We start from the raw sequence: 24,981 nt of genomic DNA, 5'->3' as shown, positions 1-24,981 counted from the left end.
CAACTCCGGAGTTGTAAAGAGACCACCCGATCTTCTAGAGGCTTTTGCAGAAACAGCAATGAATCTGACCTGACTACTGCCTGAGTTGCAATGCAGATCTGAGTAAAAAAATGTGGCCATGGACGAGATCCAGGTGGCTCAAACATATGCGTGCATAACCGTCCCGGAGCTCTGGCTATATCTGGAAGCAATATTTAAGAATATGTTCTTAGGTCACTAAAACACTGCCTTTTCCTAGTGTAATCCGAATTAAAGCACAGTTCAGTTTTTCATCAGACATTCATGGAGCCAAGCCTTTTGAACCATAGTTACACCCAAAGAAAGTTAAAATATCCAAGACAACGAAGTCTTTAGAATGGTGTTTATTCTTTCTTGAACTAAAGGGTGGGGTTAGGGGAGCAAAAGGGCAGTAGTCCTATGTCAGGATGTGGTGGGAGGAGTTTTTTGATGATGAAAATCCCCAAGGGGGCACTCTCAAGGTAGCGGCGCTCCTGGATCTCGTGTCCCCCACAGCCAAGTGCCAGTAGTATTCAGGTACAGTCATAGTGGGGCGAATGAAATCAGACACAAAGCAGAATCGAAACCGCACCAACCTCTTGGATCCAGGATCTCCGGGCTCCCGGCACTATGTCCTCAAGATATCAATGCGCATGTGCGCAGATGGATGTGTGAGGAAGGTCATGGCATCGCAGGTGATAACGCGTGGAAAACTTACGCAATTTATGTGTCCATCCATTCTGGTTTAAAAAAACGTTACCGCATACCATATAATAGAACACCGCGCTAGAGCGTAGGACACTGAAGTAGCTCTTTGCGAGCTGGACTGTCACGTGTGAGGGCAGCAGCAAGCTCCAGAACAATGTATAGTGTGCTCTTGTTTGCTTTTTTTTTAAGATTTTATTTATTTATTTGACAGACAGAGATCACAAGTAGGCAGAGAGGCAGGCAGAGAGAGAGAGGAAGGGAAGCAGGCTCCCTGCTGAGCAGAGAGCCCGATGCGGGGCTCAGTCCCAGGACCCTGAGACCATAACCTGAGCGGAAGGCAGAGGCTTAACCCACTGAGCCACCCAGGCGCCCCACTCTCCTTTGCTTTTTAAACAGAGGAGGAAAGGGAGAAGGAGAAGGGATAAATGTATTATAGATGCCTGTGTATGCACAGAACATTTCCAGAGGGTCATTTCAGGAAAGGAGTACTGGGAGATGTGAAGGAGGGACCCACTTTGCCCCGTTGAAATGTTTTGCTGCATTTTGTTTTCTCAGTTGAAAAAAAAATGGCTTTACCAGATTAAGTGGTAGCTCTTTCAGGAAGGCCTCAGCCAAATCATGAAGGAAGGAAAATTCGCATCACCCCTCAGCTTTGGGGCCCACGCACATTTCCCCATCTGCACCCTTGCTGCCTAATATTACCGCATAGACAGTGAGCCATGGTGACAGAGACATCTTGTCGACCCAGTACGCACATGGATATACACACACAGAGACACAGACACCTACAATCCAGACTGAAGCTTGACTTTGTGAAAACATACGTAATAATGCACACTGCATTTTGATATGTCCTCTTCTCCCTTGGATTTTAGAGGCTGGCTACTTCACACTAAATTGACTTCATGACCCACTAAGAAGAAAATGCAATCTGAAATACACCACTGTAAACTTTAGACTTTGTGACCCCTCCCTATCCCCTCATAGCCTTTCTGGGCTGTTCCCCAGTTTCTCAGGTCCCTGATGCCAGAGGCTTGATGAGGAACTCTCCTCTCTCTGCACAAAGATGCATTTGATAGACCTTTGAAGGGTGGCCTCGGGCCAAATGCATGACTAAAGCTGGGCGTTTTGGACACCCTGGGACCACTAGGAAGGCCTTTGGTGCCTCTACAGCAACGTCCTGGTGGATCTTGAGTGCCCCTTCAGAAATGGGCAAGGGGAAACATCGCTGCCTCACTGAGGCTCTGGGATTTGAAACCTTTCTCAAAGTTTCGCTTGACTAGATTTACCGACTCTTTGGGTTTGGGTTGATTTTGCAATCATCTCTGACTTCTCACCCAAAGTCACATAAAACGCTGAGGCAGCAATCTCGTGGACTGAACAAGAAGCAAAGTCCGACAACATTCAAACCCACAGCCTTCCTCTACCCTCCACAGGCTCCCCTTCTGTCCTGTGCGAAGAAGCCCCCACTGGCCAGTTTTCTGAAGACAGGGATATGACCACTCCCTCTCCTCCACCCAGCCTCACTTCCTGGAGAACCTTCTGCCATTTGCCGGGCCTGCAGAACGATGGGGGGATGGGGTCACGAGGGTAGACCAGAGTCAAAGAAAACGCCTCTGGGGCTTCAAAGTGATCTTCATCCTCCCATTGTCTCTTCAAGGAGAGATTCTGAAATTAGGCCAAGTCTCTCACTGACGCAAACAAAGGCTACCACCCCCCACCCCATGGCAGAGACCCAGCGCTTTTGCTTAGCTGTTGCTTGGTCCAGACCATTCAGAGGTAACACTTGGTTAATTCGTTCTCCTGTGTGTATTCCTCAGGGGTCCCTCTTTTTCAGTTTCAGTATGTTGGCTTGGAGAAAACAGGTCCGGTTCCCCTTTTTATAGCAGCTTTAATCTGTCCCCAAGTTGCGAGAAAAGTGTTTATGGAACTACTCACCGGTCCACCGGGGATATTCTAAATCAACACACAGCTCCTGAGTGCCCATGCTCGAGGGCAGAGGCACACCCCCAGCATGCCTGCCCCAGGGGTCACTGGCCTGCAGAGCCAGCCTGGCTTGGGGAAGGGCTTCTGGACTTTCAGCCAGGTAAGTATACCTCGGAGATGCCACTGCTGGACTGTACTTTTCCGCTTGCACATGGAGCAGACGGGAGAAGAGAATCTGGCCCGCTCACTGATAATAAAAGGCACGAGGAGAGAAGAAGATTGGCAGGGATTAGCCAATGATTGGATGTTTTTGCTTTGCTTTGGTTTTCCTCAGTGCGCTGAAATACTACTTCAAACATGTCCGCCATCTTACATGGAAAATAATAATTAGAGCAATAATTGGTGTAACTCTAAGGGCCTTTATTGTTGAAGAGGGGAAGCTTATACCAGTTTCACAAAAAACTCCTGCTCTTCTGGGTCCTGTGGGATTAATTGGGGATTTCAGTCCATTTACAATCGGGAAAATTTCCACATCACAAAATCCATTGCTATAATGGACACTAATTGGCCTCATTGTTGACAATCCCAGAAAAGAAAGCTCTGAGCCCCAATACTGAACAATGTGCTAAAAAGTTGAGATGGTAGGTAGGAAGGAAATCATGCTGTTTTGACCCAAGGTTTGCTCTCTTCCAGGGATAAGGAGTGTTTAGGGCTGCAAGGTCGCAGTCAAGCCATTCAGAAATAGCGAAAGACCTTCTGGTACAGCAAGGAACTTAAAAATAGGTTCAGTGAGACCTCCAGCACACTCTGGCATTCACAGTCTTTGGACTTGGGGAAGAAGCCACTGAATTTCGGTTGGTGGTGGAGCCGATGGAGGGGGCAGAAGAAAGAGCTAATTCTCCTGAAGGAAGAGCGTTTGACCATATTTCAGGAAAACAGGCTAACTGCTCTCTGTTGACTCACTGTGGCTGGGAGATGCTATTTGCAGGGACCACAGGAAGCTCGGGGAACGTGAACAGGCTGTGAGGTTTGAATGGAACCTTTCACACTGACCAGAATGGCATCCGATTGTTAGCGAAGATCTGCCAATGTCCCGCTGAGTGCCAGACCCGGGTGGCAGTATTTTCTGTCAGGTTCGTCACCAACATCCTTGAGAAAACGTGGGCAATTCTTTTAAAAGACCATGAAAGTAAGCCACAGAAAAGATCAAGAGCCACTGAGAAGTCTGTTGACTCTGCAGCACACAGGACCTTTGCCCTCCCCAGCCTCCACAGAGTGCCTTCACTCTCCCCTTTCAAGCCAAGATTCACCATGTCCCATGGTTTATGGGCCTGGCCATGTACCTGCCAGCCAAGGAATATGGACCCAACTCCTCTCTGGCTCTGGCTCGGAGATCATCGCCTTGGAGCTGCCCAGAGTTCCCGCCCCCGGCTGGCCCTCCCTGCTCTCTACTGTGGTGATGGGCACTGGCCTTGCCCTGGCTCTGCCACCTCACCCTCTCTGGGCTCACCTGACCCCTCGCCCATGGTCATGAACCAAGGAGCCCAGCTGAGCGTCCACGCCACCCACACGAGGCTGTGCCCTCCACCTCAACAGTGACACCGCGTTTTATTGGGACCCAAGGTGGGAGGCAGTCCTCAAGTTTTCTTCTGATGACCTTTGAGCCTGTGTTTACCCTCTTTCCACCCACCCTGGAGCAGGCCCGATGGGAGGTCGGGTTGATTTCAACCGTCAGCCCCTGGGCCCCTGGTTGTCATGACCAGTAGGGCGGAGGCACGGTGCTCAGCGGGTACCCTGACGCCTCGCTCCCCCGGTGGCCCAGCCCCTTCACTCTCGGACCACCGTCTGGCTCTTGGAAATTAGATATAGGCACAATGCCTTCCGGTCGCCTTGTCCACATCATCTCTCTCTGGACCTTGAGGTCCTTGTGCTGTGTCTGCCACTGAGCTTGATCCACAGCTAGTTAAAGGAAGGACTGGACCTGTAGGCCACACAGGTGTCCCCCAGGGTTTCTGCTCCCAACCAGTGAGAGCAATGAAACACGTGTGCAATCCTGGGCAGGAGCACTCATGGCCGGCCCCACCATGGAAGCCACCTCCCTCAAACACGAACACTGAGGCAGGGCCTTGCTCTTCTGCAAACCGGATGGATGTTCCCTTCTCCCAAGTCAAAAACGTCACCGTCCCAGGCTGGCCCAGGCCAGGTTTCTCCCAGGCCTGTCAAGGCCCGAAGTGGGGAGCAGGGCACACAGGCCCCCCAGGAACTGCTGATTGTGATTTATTAGTGCAGGGAAATTTGGAATTGAACTTCACCGCCGGGATTCACTTGCATTTCAAAGCAATGCAGTTAGTAGTTCATCTTTCAACACTGAATGTATTTTCTCCCCTTTTATATCTTTCTGATGAATTAAGGGCTTATGTAAGGTGAGGGCTTGAAAGCATTAACAGCTGAATCTCTTAGTGGATCTGCTTGCCAGATATGGCTGGATGGAAAAACACAGGGACCAATTTTATATTGTTTCTTCACCAATTCATATTAGCCCTGAACTGTGATGCTTTCCCCGTTCTACAATGGGTGGATAATTTGAGTTCCTGCCCCTCCGGTTCTCCAGGCCATTTTGAACAAGGTCTGCTAATTGAATTCAGTTGTTTGCAGTTTTAAATGCTCTATGTTTTCCACGGAGCAAGAATATATTAAACTCATTTCATCTGTCATCCAAGAAGAATTGGAGCCTGAATTTTATTACCAACTGACTCATGTTCACCTTTATCCTAGATTGTTTTTTTTTAAATGTTTACAATGTAATTAAAAACAATCGAGTCAAATTATCTATTTGAATTGGTCCCTTTTGGGAAAGATTGAAGAGAAGAAAAGGTGCCTACAATTACTTCATTTTTGCTGAGCGTTTCTGCTTTCTCACACAGAGACATGGTGCAGCTGGTCACCAAGAGCATTTCGTAATGTCACTGGTCGCTCAACAATTACAAAATATTGTAATTAAATGTTTGAATGCTCTCTTTCGTTTTCCCATTACAAATGATCCTGCAACTTGATTGACTTCAACGGTGTAGAAAGAACCTGGCTTTGGTAATATTGTTTCCTGCAGTGTACACACCTCCAGGGAAAACTATGATCTGAATTCTGAAGTCAGAACCAATTAAAGTCTTGCATTTTTCCCACCACGGCTGTAAGACGAGCCACATTTTTCAGGCATGGCTCAAGCAGTCCTGTCATGTCTCTGGGGCTCAGTGCCTCGGGCGCCGTGTGCCTACTGCCAGCTGCGAAAAGGCAGTCCCTGGGAACAGTTGCAAAATAGGGAAGAGAAATGATAAATCCACAGAGGCAGGAGCCACGGTGGGCCTTTCTGGATATTTTTCTAGCATCAGGGCAGCCCCGGACCTGCTAAGGGAGCCTTGCCACCAGGCAGGAGAGTTTGGTACATTGATGTACACAGAGGGGTGGATAGTTCAGTTGGGGAGCAGAAAATGGAACCTCCATATTAAACATCAGAGGGGAGGAAGGCTTCCAACAGAACTGGCTGATTGAATGCAGGAGCAAATCCTTGGATAAGCTGTCAAATAAGAAATTAGCAAACAGGGGCCACTGATCAAGTCTCCTTATTTTCGAAGTTAGTTCTAATGATTCCCCAGGCGATTTATAGAAACAGCTTTAATGTCCTGAGTCTCTCCGCTAGAGATTCGAACATTGTGTAATTTTGCTCCATCTGACTTTCCCCCTGACTTTGGTATTAAATAAACAAACAACAACAACGAAAACCTCCTCTAATTAAGATGGAGCAAATGAGTTGTCAGAGGAAAACTGCCTCCTCTTCCCCAGAGGATTGTTGCCAGCCTGTTTGCTTTGGTGGATTTAAACAGCTCTGCCCTGCTGAGCAAGAAATGCAAACCCCAAATCTGCAACCCAGAATGTTTATTTTGCAAAAGAGATTGTTTTTTGCATGTTTCTCCCTGGCCTGAAATGGATCTTTGACATGTCATGTCCAGGCCAATGTCTTTTATCACAATTAATTTATAAAGCCAGCAGACATCAGGGTTAGGCATGGAGACACCACCGAGGGTGAGGTTATGTAATGAAGCCTAAAGGATCCTTTCTGCCAGCAACTCCCACCCCCTTCCAGCCTGGGTCTCCTGACATCCCAGACTTCTCTCCTGCTCCAAGGCTTCCTTCCTGCTATCAATTCTGCTCGGTCTGCTCCTTCTCTTTCCTCCTTTTGCTCCTCCCATCAGAATATCTCCATGTATTAATCAGTTTTTAACACCGACCCAGATTCTTCTAGACATTTCCCCAGAGTTCAGCAAAGGTAGCGGTTTTTTTAAAAGTGTGACGTGAGCAATAATGAGCTCATTCTTTCTCACAAATGCTGTCTCATCTGTAGCCACGTGGAACTCGGCCGTGCATCCTTTGTATTGTATTTTTACAAAGAGATGTGACGTGTGATTTCATGATTCTTCTCAAGGCAGCCGCCTTCCAGATGTGCCCCAGCACCCCACCCCAGGGGCAGAAGGGAGATCTTGGCTGGCCTCCTGGGCTAAGTGGAGATAGCCCACCCTGGCCAGCCTGAGGGGCTGGTCAGACCTTGCCATCATCCCCCATATCTGAGCTGTGGTGAAGAAATGTTCCAGAGTGGCAGCTTCAGCAGGGCGGTCCCCTTGTGCCCCTGGAGTCTGAACAAAGCCGCAATACCACCTAATAGCCTGGGGCAAGAGGAAGACAGACCATGACCCATCCACCAGGAAGGCACACATGTGTGAAGGATGCTAGAAGGAAAGACTGCTAAGGCCCTCAGTACTGCCCCAGGCATGCACAGAGCACTTGGTCTTGCTGAACATGTCCCCAGACTACGACATTTGCCAAAGGAGAGGCATCCCCAGGTGTCCCCGAGCCTGGGGAGCCAGACCAACACGACACAGGAGACCCGAGGGTCTCCGGAAGTCAGCTCAGGGATCAGCAAGCCAAGGCTGTGGGGCTTGGGAGCCCCCGCAGGAATTACAGCATGCAGAGCCCTGTGGGGGAGGAACGGAAGGGATCAGAGAATGTGGAAGAAAAGAAAAAGCAGGTGGACAAGTTGCAGGTCTCTGGAAATGGTCGGGATGGCCTGGCAGAAAGAGCCAGTTTGGAAGGAAGCCAGCCCACGCAGAGCCCTTCCCAAGCCCTGCAGCCAGCTCAGCCCAGGAGACCTGAGCCAGGCAGGGTGCAGCCCCAGATCGGGGAGTCGTGGGGCCTGGACCACCACCTCCCGCCGTCCCTCGGCCCACTGGAAGCAACAAACGCCAACTCAGCCGGACTCAGCACTGTTTCCTAAAATGAGGGATGCTTACGCTAAACCAGATTCTCCATCTTGGTGCTTAGGGGAAAAATCCCATTATAACTTCTGAAGCCCAGTCGGATTTATGGCTGGAGAGGGCTGGCTAGGCGGGAATTGAGCTGTTTGTTATGGCCACGCTGCCTCCCCCTGACCCCAGCCATTACTCAGCAAGGGGCCAGTTCATTCTCAAAAACCCTGAGCCCGGGCTGAAATGCACCTCGCTCCAGACCCGGGAGAGAAAACGGGATTTAAAGGCAATGCATTTTCTACCTGGCAACCTTATCTGGATTGACTGCTCTGGGTTTTCAGCTGAGTGTGAACGTGCAGCATAATTACCATCGGGTGTTACCTGAGATTACAGGGTTGTGTTCCAACTAATGACGCCGCGAGAACCAAGCAGTTGTTAATATTTAATCAGTCTCTTGGCTTAACAATTGGATAAATGAGGTGTGTAATTACACAATTATAAAAGACATTTCAGATAGGAATTGTACTGGTATTGATACTGAAGGCGAGGGCTGCTGGAAGGACACCCCTAGATCATTTCAGAAATATTTACCAAAGAAGACCCTTCAGGAGGCTGCAGGGGATGGGGTGCAGAGTTTTCCCTTATGAAATCATAAGCCCAGATCCCACATGCTTTTTCTAGTACAGACTTTCGCTCTTCCTTTGGGGCCATCGATACTGAACATCAGGTCAGACGTTCTGTTGATATCACAAATGACTATCACTAGAGTATTTAAACAGGTCCCAAGAGACAAGCTCTGGAGTTTTCTCCATTGCATCTAAAGGCGAGTCACGTGTAGTGCCCATACATGCTGGTGGGGTTTTGCTTGCTTGTTTCTGAGTTTTGGTTGACATGTGGGAGAGACTAAGTCCAAACCCAAGATGGTGAACTCTTCTTTTGGGGCTGTTTCTACAACCCCTCTTCCTGCTCCCCACCTGGGGTGGGCACCTCTCTCCAGAGGGAGCAGCCCGGGTGCGTCGGCTAGAGGGTGCCTGTGACAACCAGTGTGTGATCTAACAGGGTGTCCACTTATTCCCAGGGGCTCACAGCTCCTTGGCGGAAATGAGGGGCCCAGGCAACCACTTAGCCCTTAGCTGAGCATTCTCCCACAGCCAACATCTGAAAAACACAGTCGGGAGCCCTTTAAAAGTACCGGGCACATTTTAGCACCCAAGCTAGAGCAGTTATTGACCTGGGATGATGGCAGTTCCAAGGCATGAGTCTGAGCGATGTGTGCAGAATTTATTACGGTGAGATCCTCATCCCTCAAGGGTCGTTTGTCAATGCTGCAAAACAAGCCCTCGCCCCTTTGTGCATCATTTTAAGAATCACCTGTGTTCCTCTCTGCCCTGTGACCCGTGGCACACTATTAGCCCTGTCTGGTGGCCCAGCCTTGATCCCCTTCCTCCTGGGTGTGGTTCCCCAGGGATCCTGGGCCTTCCTTTCTTTCTGTGGCAAAGAGAAAGATTCATTCATATGTCCCAGCACTAGCAGGAAGCAGAGCCCCCCCCGCCCCGCACCCCAGCCTTCTTGGAGGGCTACCCCCATGGTTCTCCGAGATGGGCAATGAAGGGGAAGAGGTCTTTGCTCATTCTATGGTTCAGAAGTCACCCTCCCTCTGAGGCCTTTCTCAGCTTCTCTGGATAGAGCCCACCTCCCCTTGCTCTAGAACCCCAGTAGACTTGGCGAGGCCAAATATGCCACTGGAAAATTACAGACCCCAGAACGCAGAGGGATCTGGGTTTGAATTCTCACTCTACCTCTTACCCTCAGTGGGAATCGGGGATGAAGTCACCTTTCCACACCTCCGTGTCCTCAGCTGTCGGTTGTAGGCAGTCCTGCCTCCTCAGAGAGTTGTTAGGGGAGCCAGAGAAGCCCAGCCCCTTGGGAGGCACTCTGAAGATGTTGGTTTTCATCCACTCGTTCTGGCAAAGGCTATTTGCTGGTGCCACAGACTATGAGTCCCTTAAAAGCAAGCATCTGGAGCTAGTTCATCTTAGGTCTTCAGCTCTTAATACCACTGGAGCCCACAGTTAAGCACTCAACGAGTACTGGTAACAATTTTCAGCTCCTTAGCTTTCTATGATGGCTCCTATATCATTCCGAAAAATCAAAGCTTCATGTTTTACCCTCTATTCTTAAAAGCAGAGAGGAAATACGAAAACATCTGACATAAACTCCTACACTTGACTGTTTGGGGAATAAACTGAATGCTGGGCCCCTCTCACTGGGGCAGCGTCACTGGTGTAAACGCCCCCTGTGGGCACACAACACACACCAGCGGGACAGGCACGTCCCTGGGAAAGCAGCTCCCACCACAAAGACCCCCAGCCTGGCTCACCGCCGACATGCATCATAAGCAAGTCCACCCAGAACAGACAGATTATCAACATTTAGTTAGAACCTTCCAGGTCCATAGATTTTGGTTTCACATATGCAAAGAGGCACATTAAACAGAAAGCCAGGGATGTGGCATGAGAACATCTCTTAACACCTTGCACTTCAGTTGTCAGGGATGCTAGGGGAAAGGGATTTAAATCATAATACAGTGGTGCCCCTTGTCTGCAGTTCCCCTTCCCGGGGCTTCAGTTACTCATGGGCAACCAGGGTCCGGGAGCAGGTGATCCTTGTTCTGGGTTGTTGTGAGAAGGTCAGTGGTAGCCTGACGCCACGTTGAGGTGCTTAAGTCATTGACAACCCTCCATATCTTCACTTAGGCATTCCATTATCTCACATCAGCACGAGAAGGGGGAGTACCAGACAGTCATGTCTTGGGAGGGAGACCACATTCCCGTAATGTTTATTACGGTATATTTTTATAATTGTTCTGTTTTGTTATTGTCGTCAATCTCACTGTGCTTAATTTATAAATTAAACTCTATCATAGGTGTATACAGATAAGAGAAAATATCAGATTGGTAGGGTTCCATACTATCTATGGTTTCAGGCATCCACTGGGGGTCCTGGAACGTATCCCTCACATACAAAGCCGGGGAGGGGGTTGGGCGGGGACCACCGTCATCACGATTAACGACTGGGAAAAAGTAAGCAGGTGAAAGCTAGCCCTCCCTAGCCGAGACTTCAGTTGCTGATTATGAGCCTGATTATGCAGTCCTTTCTGGAACACAAAAAGTAAAATGCTCCAGTGTCTCTGTGCCTCAATTAGATGTCTGGCCAAGCAAGAAACCCAGCAGAGAGGGGCGCCAATGTCTTTGTAACCTGCCCGCGTCATCCCCTCTCCGCCCATCACACCTCCCCCAGGGCTCAGACTTCCTGGTCTTTCTCACCAGGCTGGTGTTGAAAGGCAGTTCTCAGCTAAGTAAATAATGTTGGGATGGAGCCAGGGCACTTGGAAGTGAGTTAATCCTTTCCCCATCAAAATCCCCAGCAACAATCTGGGTTTGTTTAGCCATTTGGTACTGGTATTTCAGGGCTTTTTTATAAGCACTGAGGGAATGGCTCACTTTAGCAGTTGCCAGCGTGGCTGTCACACCCGGGCACAGAGTCCTTCTTCCTCCTGAGGGACGGCCGCATCGTTCCCTTCCAGTTAGGAGATGGTCTCACCTCTGCTCAGTCTGCCGGGGCCTCAGGGGTGAGTATAGCGACATCTGTAGCAGCTGACGTGTGCCGAGCACTGGGCTAAGCCCTCGCGTTTGTTTGCTCCTTTAAACCTCACTGTGTCCCTCTGAGGTAGGTATTTTTATGACACCCATTTTACAGATGAGGGGACGGAGTCCCTGGGCAGTTAAGTAACTTGCTGTCAAGTAGCAGTTACTAGATTGGAACCCAAGAGCCTATCGTACAGACATGCCCATTCTACTCAAGCTTCCTGAAGAACACCCTCTCTCCTGAGGTCACACACGTCAGGTGTTTCCAGAGCCTTGGTGTCTGAGCAGACAGAGGCCCAGAGAGGCGACTGGGGAAGAGTAATTGGTGAGGCTTCTGTCACTCTGTGCCCTGGAGCACGGTCATCTGACCTGAGGTAACAGCACATGACAGACCCACTACCGGCCTTTACCTCTGCCCCGGGTAGTTGCACATCTGTGCACCTGCCTGAGATAAGACACCCCACCGCACCCCCCACCCCCGCTCAGGGCCTGCCAGGAGGGAAAGAGGGAAGGAAAAGGAGGTGGTTTGCAGACCAGCGTGCAAGCTTTCTCTTCCAGTCTTGAGAGGATAGGGACGATAGGAATGGTTTCTCGTTTGGATCATGGAGCTTTGCCACATTCTTTTCCTGCTCATTCTGGAGAATGAACTCCCTGTTCATTCTCCCTGTGTTCGTTGGGGTCATTTGTCATGTTTGCTCATGTTTGTTGTCGCTGCTGATCGTAAGAGCATGAGCCCCTTAAGGAGGCATGTTTTACATCTCTGGGGCCCAGTTTTGAACTTGGCACATGGCAATGCCCCCAAATTGTCCATTGGCCAGGTGATTGGATTCGTGGGAGGTCTCAGATTGGAGCGGCAGAATGGGAGAGGGGAGAGTGGGAGCTACTGACAAGCATTTTGTAGAGACACGTTCTCTCCTAGAATCCCGGCCCTAAGCCATCCTCCCCAGAGCTCTGCGTGATGAACAAATTGAAAAGTCAGGCGGAGTTGGAATCTCTTTACTCCCTCTCTTCCGCCCCCACCCCTTTTCTTGCCCACACCTTCACTCCCACATCAATGTCACACCATTCCTCCCATCCAGCTTTGGCCTCAGGGTGCTGACCCTACCCTAGAAGCCTGCACTGGCCAATGTCATGTACAGTCATTTATCTCAGCTCTTCCCAGTTGTCCGTTTTCGTGTTTTGAGGGTTTGACATTATTTGCCAACAGCTAGGAATAAAGTCTCTGCAGTGAGCTTCCTAATGATCAGCATATGGTAGCCAGTGACAGAAACTCAGCTCAAACCGCGTTGACTCAAAAATGAGGCAGGGGTGGGCCAGGTGCTGAAAAGTTTAGACACTACCCAGAGGTGCCCAGAGGATGTTATCAGGGCTCCGTGGCTTGGTCTGCTCTCGCCTTTGTTGGGTCTATTCTCCAGACTCTGTATGTGGAGACAAGATGGACACTGGCAGCCCCAAACCTACCAAGCCGTACATCTCCCGACTACAAGAAGAGGAAACAGCTTTCCCCAGTCTGCCGGCAGAAGTCCTGGTCATGGGTTTGGGTCCTTTGCCTGTCACTGCCAAAGCCTTGGTCACATGCCCACTCTTGGCCTGGGGTGGGATGATGTCCATAGAGAGATCCCCAACCACTCAGTTGGTTGAGAGTCCAACTCTTGGTTTCATCTTGGGACATGATGTCAGGGTCATGAAATCGAGCCCTGCGTCAGGCTCCACACTCAGCTGGACTCTGCTTGAGGATTCTCTGTCTCTCTCTAGAATAGGTAACTAAATCTTTAAAAAAAAAAAAAAAAAAGAAGAAGAAGAAGAAGAAGAAGAAGAAAAGACCCCCCCAAAGCAAACACGAGTGCATGCACTCTAGAGAGAGGGTTCTGTGAGAAAGGCATGCAGGGAGGAAAAATCAGAAGTCTGTTCCAATAATGCAGACGCCTAAGCTTCTGTCTCCAATAGTTGTTCTACAGGATTTCATAGTGGCCAACCAAAGAGAAGCCAGAGACTCCTGTTGGAAGGGGCTGGGGGGTCTCTGTGTGCTTAGGGGGGCACTCAGAGAGGGGCTGAAAACGTGAATCTTCCCTTATGAGGGGCACAGCTTTGATGTCTCTGCTATTCCCAGTGACACATGGCTGGAATGACAGGCTCCACGGAGAGAAAAGGCTTGATGTGGGGCACTGGGCACCAGTTCCAAGGCCCAGCTCCAGCCTGGCCGCAGTGTTTCAGCAAGACCCAGCTCCCCTCTGGAGTATTTATTAGGCTTTTTCAAAGGCCACGAGGACTTTGGAAATCCTCTCCAGTACCTTTATATGGAGCCAAAATCACTCACTCACAGAGCCTTGCTCCGGACGGGTCGTCTGTGGGGCTTGGGCACTGCCCCCCAGGCCAGAGCTCATGCCGGGCTTGTTTATCTGGCCTGGAGATGCCCCCGCTGAGAAAGCAGAGGCCTGGCAAGCCCAGCAGGGCCAGCATGGAACCTGTGCCCGACCCTGAACCCACCCGAGCCCCACACAGCAGTCAGAGGCACGCACCGTGGTCACCCTGCCCACACGCGAGGGGCTCGCAGAAGTGAAGGGCCACACCTCTGGTAGGTGAGGAGGCAGCCCCGGGCTTCCTGCTCACTTTCTTCTTGCTGCACTTCCGCTGCCCATGGCAGTCACACTGTTCTCTGAATTCACTCATTCGGTTCATCTGCAAAGCCCGCAGGGCCCCGCCTGCCCTCCGAATCCAGCTTGGTCTCGAGATTGGACCTCATGCTGGCGTTAGGTTGTGACTCGCCAGCAGCAGAGGAAGGTGGGGCAGGCGTCCCAGGGTCCACGGGTGAGTCTCTGTTGCCACACTTACCGCTCTTCTCTCTAGTTCTCAGCACGTGCGTACCCACACTCACACACACATGCATGTGAACTCACATGCACATTCGCACTTACACTTGTGCACATGCACACCCCCCACACACACATACATGCTTGCAAAGTGCACACCCGCAAACGTGTACACATACACGTACATGCATGTACACACTCACACATGCATACAAAGCACACACTCGTGTGTTTGCATATATACTCTCATAGCACACACATTTGCATTCACGTGTATACACATGCATGTGCACACTCACAACCACACATGCACTTGCACACAAACCTGTACACACTCCTATGTGTGCATATTCACACACACATTCACATGTGCCTATGCATAACATACATTCACATGAGCATGCACACATGTGCCATTTCTTTGTCCTACTGGGAGACACCAGAGTCATCCAGGTCCACTTGGCCCCAGTGTCCAATCATGTCCCATCAGCGTCCCCCCTCTATAACAATGTCCAGTGGTACAATGATGCTCCGAACCTTTGCCTCTTTAGAGTGCGAAAAGGGTGTAGAGAGAACTTGCACAACTTGGGGACACAATCTGTCCTCCGTCACACGGCCCGGTGTAGGATCTCAGGTTCCATTCTGCAGTACTCCCCTCCTCTGTCCCACACTGTGGGACATGCATAAGAACCTACATTCACCGTGTGTGATCCTCATAGATCTCTGGTCACAAGGCAGCCGTGGCATCCCCTGAGTTCAACAGAAGGTCGGCGGAAGTGGAAAGCAAGCTGGCCTTGCTTCCTGCCCAGAGCTCCCCAGCTCTGGTGGTGCCTGAAATCTCAGAGGGAACCTTCAAATCACCCAGGCCATTCCCACCCAGAGACTCACACTCACCTGACCTGCAGGTGATCCAAAAGACCAACTGGGCTGACAGCCACTGCCTCTGGTGCTGCCGACTGGCCCATCAAGGTAAGAGCCCCAGCCAAGGTGGACTGGGTGTTCCCCATCTGTCACTGCGTCCCTTCCCTCCCTTGTGGTCAGCCCTCTCTCGACAGCCCCTGGACCTTCCCACATCCCAGGCAGGGCTCACAGCTGGATAGGAGGACAACCATGAATGTGGCCCCTCCAGGACCAAATAACAAACAGCCTGTGTGTGGGAGAGCAGAGGAAGGATGAGGGACTGCCTGGAAGACTTGTCGCCTGGCCAGAGGGGGCGACACTGAGGGGGCCTGGAGGAACAAGCTTGGAGGGCGTAGTGCTGCAGGGCTGGTAGGCAGGATGCTCAGAACCTAGAGCCCCCCAGGAAGTATGCAGTGAGGACACTTCTGCCGAGCAGCATGCTAACCCTCAGGGTCAAGTTGAGGTATCTAGGAGACTATAACATTAGTCCTGGCCAGAAATGGTGAAACTCTGGGCTGAGGGAGGCTGTCACTTCCTCAAGAAGCAATGCCTGGGTTCAGTGAGAGAGCCACAGACAGGACAGTTGGGCTTCACACCAACTGTGCTCCCTTGGGACACAGTCCCTTGTTCTGCCCAACAGAACCGGCTGCGAGGGGAAAGGGCTCTCTCTGTGCACTGCCCCATATGGTAGCCATTGGCCACATGTGGCTCTTGGGCCCTTGAGAGGATTGTGAACGTGACCAAGGAACTGAATCTTTTATTTCATTTAATTTGTAATAATTGAAATAGCCACAGTTGACTTGTGGCTGCCATATTAGATTGGCCAGCACAGGTTGGAGGGGTTGAAGGTGAATTGGGTAGGGCTGGGTGACAGACTGGACTGGGAGAGCTGAATGGATGGATCCCGTTAACAAAGCTAAGCTGTCCTAGAGGCTGAGGGCTGAGGAGGCGGCTGAAAGGATGCGGTTGAGGGAGCGCGACCGTGGGCCATCCATGTGGCAAGGCCATCCCTTTCCTTGGCTTTCTCTTTCCTCCCCCAACCCCCACCTCAATCAATGCCTTCTTGGAGGAATTCAGAAAGTATGGTAGATGTTCAGAGTAAGGATGACCCTTCTCTTTGGCTTGGCAGAGTCCCGAGACCTTCCTAGTGTGAGCCCACACAGCTGTCTTCTCCCCGTCTCCTGTTCGTCTCTGGTCCTGGGAAGCCAAACTGGGCAGCAGCGGTTTAAGTCAGCACCATCAAATATGTGCTCAGCTAAAAATGTAAAATGCTCCAAGGATGCAGCTTAAGAAATCTCAGGAGGTAGGGCACTGGGGTAACCGACGTGCTGCTGATTTTACATGGCCTTCATATTTCCTTTCGTATTCCATTGACACATGCACCGTGATAACCCCTGTGTGATTTTTTTGTGTGTTTTTTTAAAGATTATTTTATTAATTAGAGAGAGAGAGCACATGCAAGGGGCAGGGGCAGATGGAGAGGGAGAAGCAGACTCCCTACTGAGCAGGGAACCCGATATAAGGCTTGATCCCAAGACCCTGAGATCATGACTTGAGTCGAAGGCAGCTGCTCAACCGACTGAGCCACCCTGGTGCCCGACCCCTGCGTTATATATGCTCCAGACCCAGGACTCTTCCTGCAAATCCTGCCCTTCTTCAGGGCAGGGACAAAGGGAAGAGCTTAGGAAGAGAAAGAGCTGGAATAAGCCACATCATCCTTGAAACTCGCCACAAAGAAGCCAGGTCTGTCCCACTGATTGAAGAGGATGGAAGCCAGCTCTGTCCTTTCCAGTTAACGGGTAGGATGTGGTTCGGTGCCCGAAGTCCCGCACAAGCTGCTCCCCACCCTACTTCTTCCCTTTTCCTCCCCTCTGATCCTCATTCTCCCTTATCATGTCACTGTCCCCATCTTCCTTCCTCTGTCTTCTTGAGAGAATGTGAGACGACACAGGCGGTGGTGGTCCCTCCCACGTGTGCCATGACTGCAAGCCTGTTTAGTCCAAATCCTTGGACTAGATTCTTTCTAGATAGCTCCCCACTGCCATCCGACCCCACTGCCAGGGCCGTTGCCCCTTTACCAGCCCCAGTGCTGGCCGCTAGCTGTTGAAATGTGTTTTACGGGCACAATTTCCTAAGAATTCTAGAAAAATAGCGAACTGCTAGTCCCCAGAGAAACTAGAAATTTTCTTCGGCTCTTCAAGAGAAAAATTTCACTGCCATAGGCAAATCGTTTATGGGTTAATCGTTTTTCACCCCGTGCTAGAATGTAAGGTTTTTGTTCTGCTTCACCACTATGTTCCTGGGGCTCAGAAACTGCCCAGCATAAAACAGAACTCAATACATAGCTCCTGAGGAATGGAGGAACCTTATCTCGACTTGGGTCAAGCTCGTCAGCCTCATGCGTTTGAATCAATGTTGCGTATTTGAGATGTGGTTCTCCCTACAAAATGCTGCATTGGAATCCTACTTCCGAACTTGCATAAACCTGAGAGAATTAAAGGGAAGTTGTCCCCTTCATCTCCTATGACAATCCACCATTGGTGTTGCTGTCCCCTTCTCCTGGGCGGGAGCAGATAAAATGGACATGGCAGAAAAGGATGTGTGTCTGTAGAACATGGGCGGAACTTCCAGCAGGAGTTAATAAGCCACACTAACAAACTTCGTTCTGGGACTTTTGCTTTAAAGCTTCATTAAGCTTTCAGTACAGAAGACCCCGAACAGGAGGCAAGTACTCAAACGGGGGATTCCTTTTGAAACTGACCGGGAGCTGGTAAATGAGAAGCACAGCTCTAGTCGGTGTTCAAGGGACAGTCTCTCTCTATTGGCTTTGAATGTTTCTGCTCTCGTCTCTTGGAGTCTGTTCCTAAAAAATAGCCCAAAACATATTAACGGAGGCAAGTCTCTGAATAAAAAGGTCACTCCAAATTGCATTTAATCCAGTGCGGTCACTTTCTAGGCTGGAGACTGAGGGCATACCCAGAGAGGAGGCAATGGGAAAAGTGAACTAAACTGGCAGGAACAACCCATTACTAACCCCAGCTCGTTTCAGTAAAAACAGGCATGAGAGCGATGGCAAGTTTTAAAACTGAATTCTCTCAACATGACTCAGGGGTCGTCTTTCTCATGCCAATTTTCAATTTGTTTTTATAGACGGATGAATGGGGGCTCACAACACGATTCTCAGGATGAAATGTAGAATGCGCACGTCTGCCCTATCATCTGAGCCCAAACTTGAAAGGGGCTCTTCACCAAAACCTAGACAAATATTTGAATGCCTCTCTTGGAAAGGGAGATGATGTCCAAGTGGTCTCTTTTATAATGCATTTGTGCACGGGCGGGGTTGGGGGGGAAGCGGGATTTAAAAATAAAACCGGCTACGTCAGAGGCTTGGATTATAAAAGCATAGGTTTCTCTTTCAGGACTCTCTGAAGTTGGAAAGTATGAATTACATACGCTCATTAAAACTTTTATGTTAAATTCAAAGGGTAAAATTAGAAGCCATGTTAATGATCCAACCATGCGACAACTGGCCAGCAGATGTTGGAGCCTTCTGGTTAAGAGATTACATGGTTCGAGCTGACAATTTACTCTATGTGTCCCTGGCACAGAAGAGGGGTAACAAACATATTGTCCGACGCAGGAAATATGCAGCCCCGGAAAAAGGGAACGTGCAAATCTGATGGCCTGTGACACTTTGAGAGCTGCACATTTTTCCACCAAACTGTGATTTCAGAGAGGTGGGTTTTTTTTTTTTTCCCTCCTTTTTTTCCTTCAGAACGAAGAGTTAATCTTGTCCAAGTTCAGAGCCAGAAATCTGTCATATTAAATCCCAGCAAAGACCGACATTCTTTCCAACTTCTTTACTCCCAGTGTCGCTGAGTTTTCCACTGATCCTCAAGCGAGCTAGCTGTCACGAGAAATGGAGCCGTTCCTCCCCGCTCTGGGGGTTTCGGGGATTCCGAGCTGGGGACAGGTCTCTTGGTGTGGTTGGCGGCCTCCCTTTGGTGGTGAAAGCTGCGTGGAGACCTCAAGGATAGATCTGAAAGGGTGGGAGGGAGTTGGGGGTTGTCCTGGTTTATGCAGAACAGGTAGGGCACAGTTTCGGTTCCCTGCAAAAGCGTGAGCCCCCAGGTGGAAAATCTCCCAGGCTTCAGGAATCACACTAGATTCCTACCGCCTCAAAGCGGCAAACCATCCTGGAGAAGGAAAGCGACAAGGGAGCTGTGAAGGAGACTGTGTTCCCCCCGTGGGAGAGAAGATGCAACCATTAGGGGACGGGTGTAGGGAAACCAGGTGAATCCCGCCCTTTCCCTCGTGTCCTCTATGATGGGCAGAAGGAGGAAAATGTAGGAGATGATTCTTTATGGTCTGATCTTCCAGGCTCCTTTCTCTTTTCAAAAGGGCTTGTAGAAATGTCATTCTTTCTCTCGGGGCTCAGGAGGGCTCCGTTTTTCTGGTTTTCGGGGTATGCCCTGGGGGTAACCCAGGGTGAGTGGAGAGCGGAGGCCACTCTGAAACATCCTGGAGCAGACACAGCTGCCTTACCTCAAAGGAAACTGGTTGATCCTAAGAAACCAACCGGGAGGCAAAACTGGGGGGAACCATATCTTCCATATGTGCACCCCTCCAGGGTTTTGCCCATGCTAAGAATGTGCAAACAAAGGCAGTGACCCCAGAGGTCACTTGGTGACTGCTTAGCTCACCTCATGAGCCTCTGACGAATACCTACTGTGTATCAAGTTCTGAGGCAGCCGCTGGGCAGAGGAAAAGGGCCAAGGCCAGGCCCTGCCCTCCAGAAGCTTGCAGTTTGGTGAAGAGACAGCACATAGCACTGGGGGGTCCCGCCTGCCCTGCGTCTTGGTGAGGCCACGGGCTCCTTGTCTGCCTGCCTGAATTTAGTGCCTCAGCCTGTCGCCAGCCAGCCTATGGTTAGCAAACCTCCAACTATTCCTGTTACCTGACTGCCTCTGGGGCAGCTCCTGGTCCCCAGGTTTCCCTAGGGTCCCAGCAAGAAGAGGACAAAGTCTCTGTCCCGCAGCTCAGATGTCCCCAGGGACCACCTTGCTCCCTCCCTTGATGGCTGAGATCCAGAGAGCCGGGCCTGAGTGAGCTCCCTGGGGATGTGGGCAACAGGGGAGGCCAGAAAGCTGAAGGTCTTCGGTTTAAGGATTATAAATCCTAACAGTGAGCATCTCCTCTGTTTGAAGAGGGCTCTTGGTCTTTATGCTGCGGATAGGCGGGGTTTTGGGTAACAAACCAGCATCAGCACCTACTGGTGCCTGGTGCTCAGATACAGCAGCAGCCAATGTGGGTGAAGATCCTGCATCTGTGGCCCCTGCCTCCCCGGGGAAGGGAGCAGACAGTGAATGCATAGAAGGGGAAACTGTTATGGAGGAAAGGAATCAGGAAAGGGAGGGAGGAAATGTCATGGGCCTGGGAGGGGGCAGTTGTTGTCAGTAGAGTGACCCAAGTAGGCCCCACTGGGAGGGTGGCGACTGGAAGAATTTGGAGGCAAGGAAGCAAGTCATTCAGATATCTGGGAAGCATGCTTTGAGGAAGGACGAGGGCCCGCTGGGATGGGCAAGGGGCCCAGAGTGGCTGGAGGGGGAGGGGGAGTGCAACAGCACAGGAGGACAGAGGAGCTCCAAGGCCAGGTCAGAGGGCCCGTGCTCTGGTCAAGGTGGGATCTTAGAGGGCTCTGAGCAGGGGGCCATGGCCTGACTCCCATGACAAGGGCTCCCTCAGCAGCGAGGTGGGAAGTCAGAGGAGAGTCCAGGAAGCTGTGCAGAGGCCAAGGCAAAGGTCCAGGTGGGAAGCAGGGGTCTTGATCAAGACACAGGCCCAGGAGTGAGGAGTATATGTTGTGAGCAGACAACCTAATACAGAACATGCTGGTGTGAGGGGTGAAAAACAAAAAGAAATCAAGGATCATTTCAAGAGTTGCTGGCCTAGTACCTGGGAGGATGGAGTTGGCACTAGCCAAGGTGAAGAGAAGGTCTGGTGCAGAGGCGATCAGAGTGAAATCTGGGATACGCATGAAATACCCAAGTGAGGATGTCAGGTGGGCAGTTGTGTATTCCGTCAGGAGTTGAGAAGGGAGGTACTGGCTGGAGACTGAAGGCTGGGACCACCAACAGAGAGACGGTACAGCACAGCTCTCAGGGGCAGTAGGTGTGGCTAGAAGGAGCTTGGGGGGTTGGGCGTGGCCAAGTGAGCCTAAGCATGGGCATAGCTAGAATGCTTTTGTGGGTGGGCGTGGCTAGAACGAGCGTGGGGGGGGGGGGGTGGGGGTGGGGGGGGGTGGGGGTGTGGGGGCGTGGCTAGAAGAATCCTGAGGCTGAGCTCCCAGGCCCAGGACCTTAAACCCAGTTTATCCTCCAAAGCCTGGAGAAGTCCCTGGTTGGTGGCTGCATTGGCTTGTCTGCTTGACCTTTTACCGGCTCCCATGGCCTAAGTATGCCTACTTTGTCCTGTCTATAGGGCTTTTTCCTGCTGGGAGCATCACTGATGGCCTAGCAACCAGGTACTACCCAGGGCCAGGGTGGGCAGGAAACTGCACATGGACCCACACGGACCCGTGGGGTGCCAACCAGGCAGACACCAGCATGCTGAGTGTAGCCCCCAGGGCCCACCTGGATTCCAGGTCCAAGGCCATGTGGCTAACAGTGCAACATTTGCCATTCTGTACAAAACTGATTCCTATTCCCCCGATAAGCTGGGCTGATAAGCAGCAGGTGAGATCAGCTTCCCACTGAACCCCCTGTACCCACTGATGGGTTTCCCAGGATGCTCCCCATGGAAGAACTGAACGGGTTCTCTCCCCTGCACCAAACCCTGGGACAGAGGTTCCAGAAGGGGTTCTCCACTCCCTGTTTTCTCCTTCCTTCTCTCCTGGCGTCTCCCCACTGGGTAGCTTGGACTGCCCAGCTGGTGCCAGCCTCAGGTTTTTTCCTCGCCTGCAGTCACATTTCAAAACCCAGCTACCTGGAGATTTTTTTGAGATTCTTAAATTCTCATGTTGTTCTAGAGGAAGCTTTCAGTGTCCTCAATCCACAGCGAAAATTGCTGACTTGCAATCCACATATCTGGTGTTTGGTTTTTGTTTTGTTTTGTTTGAGCCTATGACTAGAAAGATGTAGGCCTGGAAGCTTTTCTCTAGGGAGGGCACCTTCCCGTTAAGTGTTCGAAAGCCCTGCCCTGTGATTTACCCGGCCATGCGACCCTGGGCGCTAACCTCTTTGTGCTTTACTTGCCTCATCTTTAAAATGGGAATAATAACTGTCCCTGGCTCATGGAGTTAAGTGAGTTAATAAATGTCAAGTTCCTAGAATAGCTCCTCACACAGAACAGGCCCTCACTAACCCCCCGTGGTTATTAATATTCCCGGCAGGAGAGTGATGAATGGGCAGAGCCCTCCTGCCGGAGCCAGGTTGGAACCAGAGTCAGAAAATAGAAAGTTTTACATTATTTAAGCCCGGCCATTTGCTTTGCAGAGAAGCCTGTGTCACATTAAACTGCAGCATTAAGGGGTCAGCTGGAGACCTAGTTGGAATTAACTCAGGGAGCACTCTCTTACCTTTCAGTTTAAACAGAGCTTCGCAAGGTATACTTGGGAGCAGCGTGAATTAAGGTAATCTCATGCTGTGCATGCAGTCCAAGTCTCGGAATCCAAAGACTGTAAGGCAGCTGGAAAGACAGGAAATGGGGCATTTTCTGGCATTTTGTTTTCATCTGCAGACAGTAGATATCTTCAGGCGTCTGTCCCTTCCGGGGACAAACGGCACAGCTGGGAGAGAAGCACTCCGTGACTTGGGATCTGGGTACCAAAGACACTGGAGAGCAGACGAGCGAAGGCCTCAGTAAAGGGAACACATGACAGTTACTGCTGTTTTGAGAAGCAGCTGAGCTTGGGTACTGCCCAGCCCTCTCCTGGCTGCTGGTTGGAGGGGGTTTGGGGTACAGGGGGGCATGCCAAGCCTGTGACCTCATGGTCACACCTCCCCTGGCCCTAGGAACCTGCTCCCTCCCATAGTCAGGAAGCCTACTTCCCTGGAGGGAATTCTGAATTTTCCTGGGCATCCATAACTACAGCTCCCTTTGCCTGCTCTCATTTTTGTCATGTCTGTTCCCTACTGTGTAGAATTCAGGAGCTGAGCAAAGCTGGAGGCCCAGGGGCTCCCTCTTTTTTAAGCCTCCATTGATGCAGGAATGCTGGGGAGAGCATTAGCAGGAGGTTCTAGTTCACATTTTTTTCTAATAAATGTTAAAACAAAAACATCACTATTAAAATAAAAAATTGTTTGTGTACCTCCTAGGCTCACTCAACTTGCTTCCAATGAACCACCATATTTAGGGACGTGCCAGACCGGGAGGATTTTTTGTTTTGTTTTGTTTTGTTTAACATATAATATATTATTTGTTGCAGGGGTACAGGTCTGTGATTCATCAGTCTTACACAATTCACAGCGCTCACCATAGCACATACCCTCTCCAATGTCCATACCCCACCCCCATGTCCCACCCCCCTCCCCTCCAGCAACCCTCGGCTTGTTTCCTGAGATGAAGAGTCTCTTATGGTCTCTCTTCCTTTCTGGTTTCATCTTGTTTCCTTTTCCCCTCCCTTCTGCTATGATCTTCTGTCTTGTTTCTCAAATTCCACATATCAGTGAGGTCATATGATAATTGTCTTTCTCTGACTTATTTCGCTCAGCATAATACCCTCTAGTTCCATCCATGTCATTGCAAATGGCAAGATCTTTGTTTTTTGATGGCTGCATAGTATTCTGTTGTGTATATATATATATATCACATCTTCTTTATCCATTAATGTTGATGGACATCTAGGCTCTCCATAGCTACAAATATGGAACGTTTTATGAATCTGTATGTCGTCCTTGCACAGGAGCCATACTACTCTTCTCTGTATTATTCCAATTTTAGTATATGTGCTGCCAAAACGACTATTGGGCGGGTCTTTAGAACCATCAATCTTCCCTGTTTGAGAAATGAGTAAGCTGAGGCCCAGGACAGCAGAAGGGTACTCTTGCAAAACAGGGCCCCACCCAATATTGGCCCGAATGGAATCTTAGTGACCTGCTGATTTCCCACTGCACTGGCCCAGGCCCACCTGAAATTTGTACTTTCTGTCCAGGTTCCCAACTCTCATACCCAGAGGCCTCTCTCCTACTCTCCCCAGTCTCCTGAACGCTGTGCATATCTACTGGCTTGGGTACCTCCTCCTTCATGTCCCTCTGACCATCTTCTTGTGATCTCCTTCTGTCCTACCCCACCCACATTTACAGATGGCTCTCTGAGGCCACCCCGGAGACCCAAAGGAGGAATAAAACCCAGCCCCAGTCTTGCAGCAGCAGCCCTTGGCCACTAGGGTGGCCCTCTGACCTCAGCCTCTGACATCACTCTCCCAGGGCTGGCCCAGAATCTTAGGCAGGAAGAATTGGAATTCCAGATGTGAAAGGTCTTGGTGTCTTCTTGTGTTGAGAACCAGACAGCAAGGGCAGATGTCCTCCAGCTTTAGGGATTTTGTTAGAATCTCTGAAGCTGGGGCTCTTTCAGCTGGTCTCAGAAATTGGGATCCATGGAATTCTATAAGTGTTCCTTGAGATGTTCAATAAAAAGCAGGCTCTGTCTGTGCTCAAGGAAATTTAAGAAACACTGCAGACAATTTTAAACCTGTCTATC

At 50.5% G+C, this 24,981-nt stretch overlaps 1 non-coding gene across 1 annotated transcript; it reads right to left on the bottom strand.

Moving 5' to 3' along the window:
- Nucleotides 1–24,139: 24,139 nt before the first annotated feature.
- LOC132020988 (U6 spliceosomal RNA) lies at nucleotides 24,140–24,243 on the bottom strand. Its single transcript, XR_009405177.1, has one exon. It is a non-coding gene; the product is annotated as a U6 spliceosomal RNA (small nuclear RNA).
- Between the last annotated feature and the right edge of the window lie 738 nt (nucleotides 24,244–24,981).

Source organism: Mustela nigripes, chromosome 6 (genome assembly GCF_022355385.1).
Source record: "Mustela nigripes isolate SB6536 chromosome 6, MUSNIG.SB6536, whole genome shotgun sequence".
Taxonomy (NCBI): domain Eukaryota; kingdom Metazoa; phylum Chordata; class Mammalia; order Carnivora; family Mustelidae; genus Mustela; species Mustela nigripes.
The sequence above is the reverse complement of the archived record's forward strand: the minus strand, read 5'-3'. Positions and strand labels throughout refer to the sequence as shown.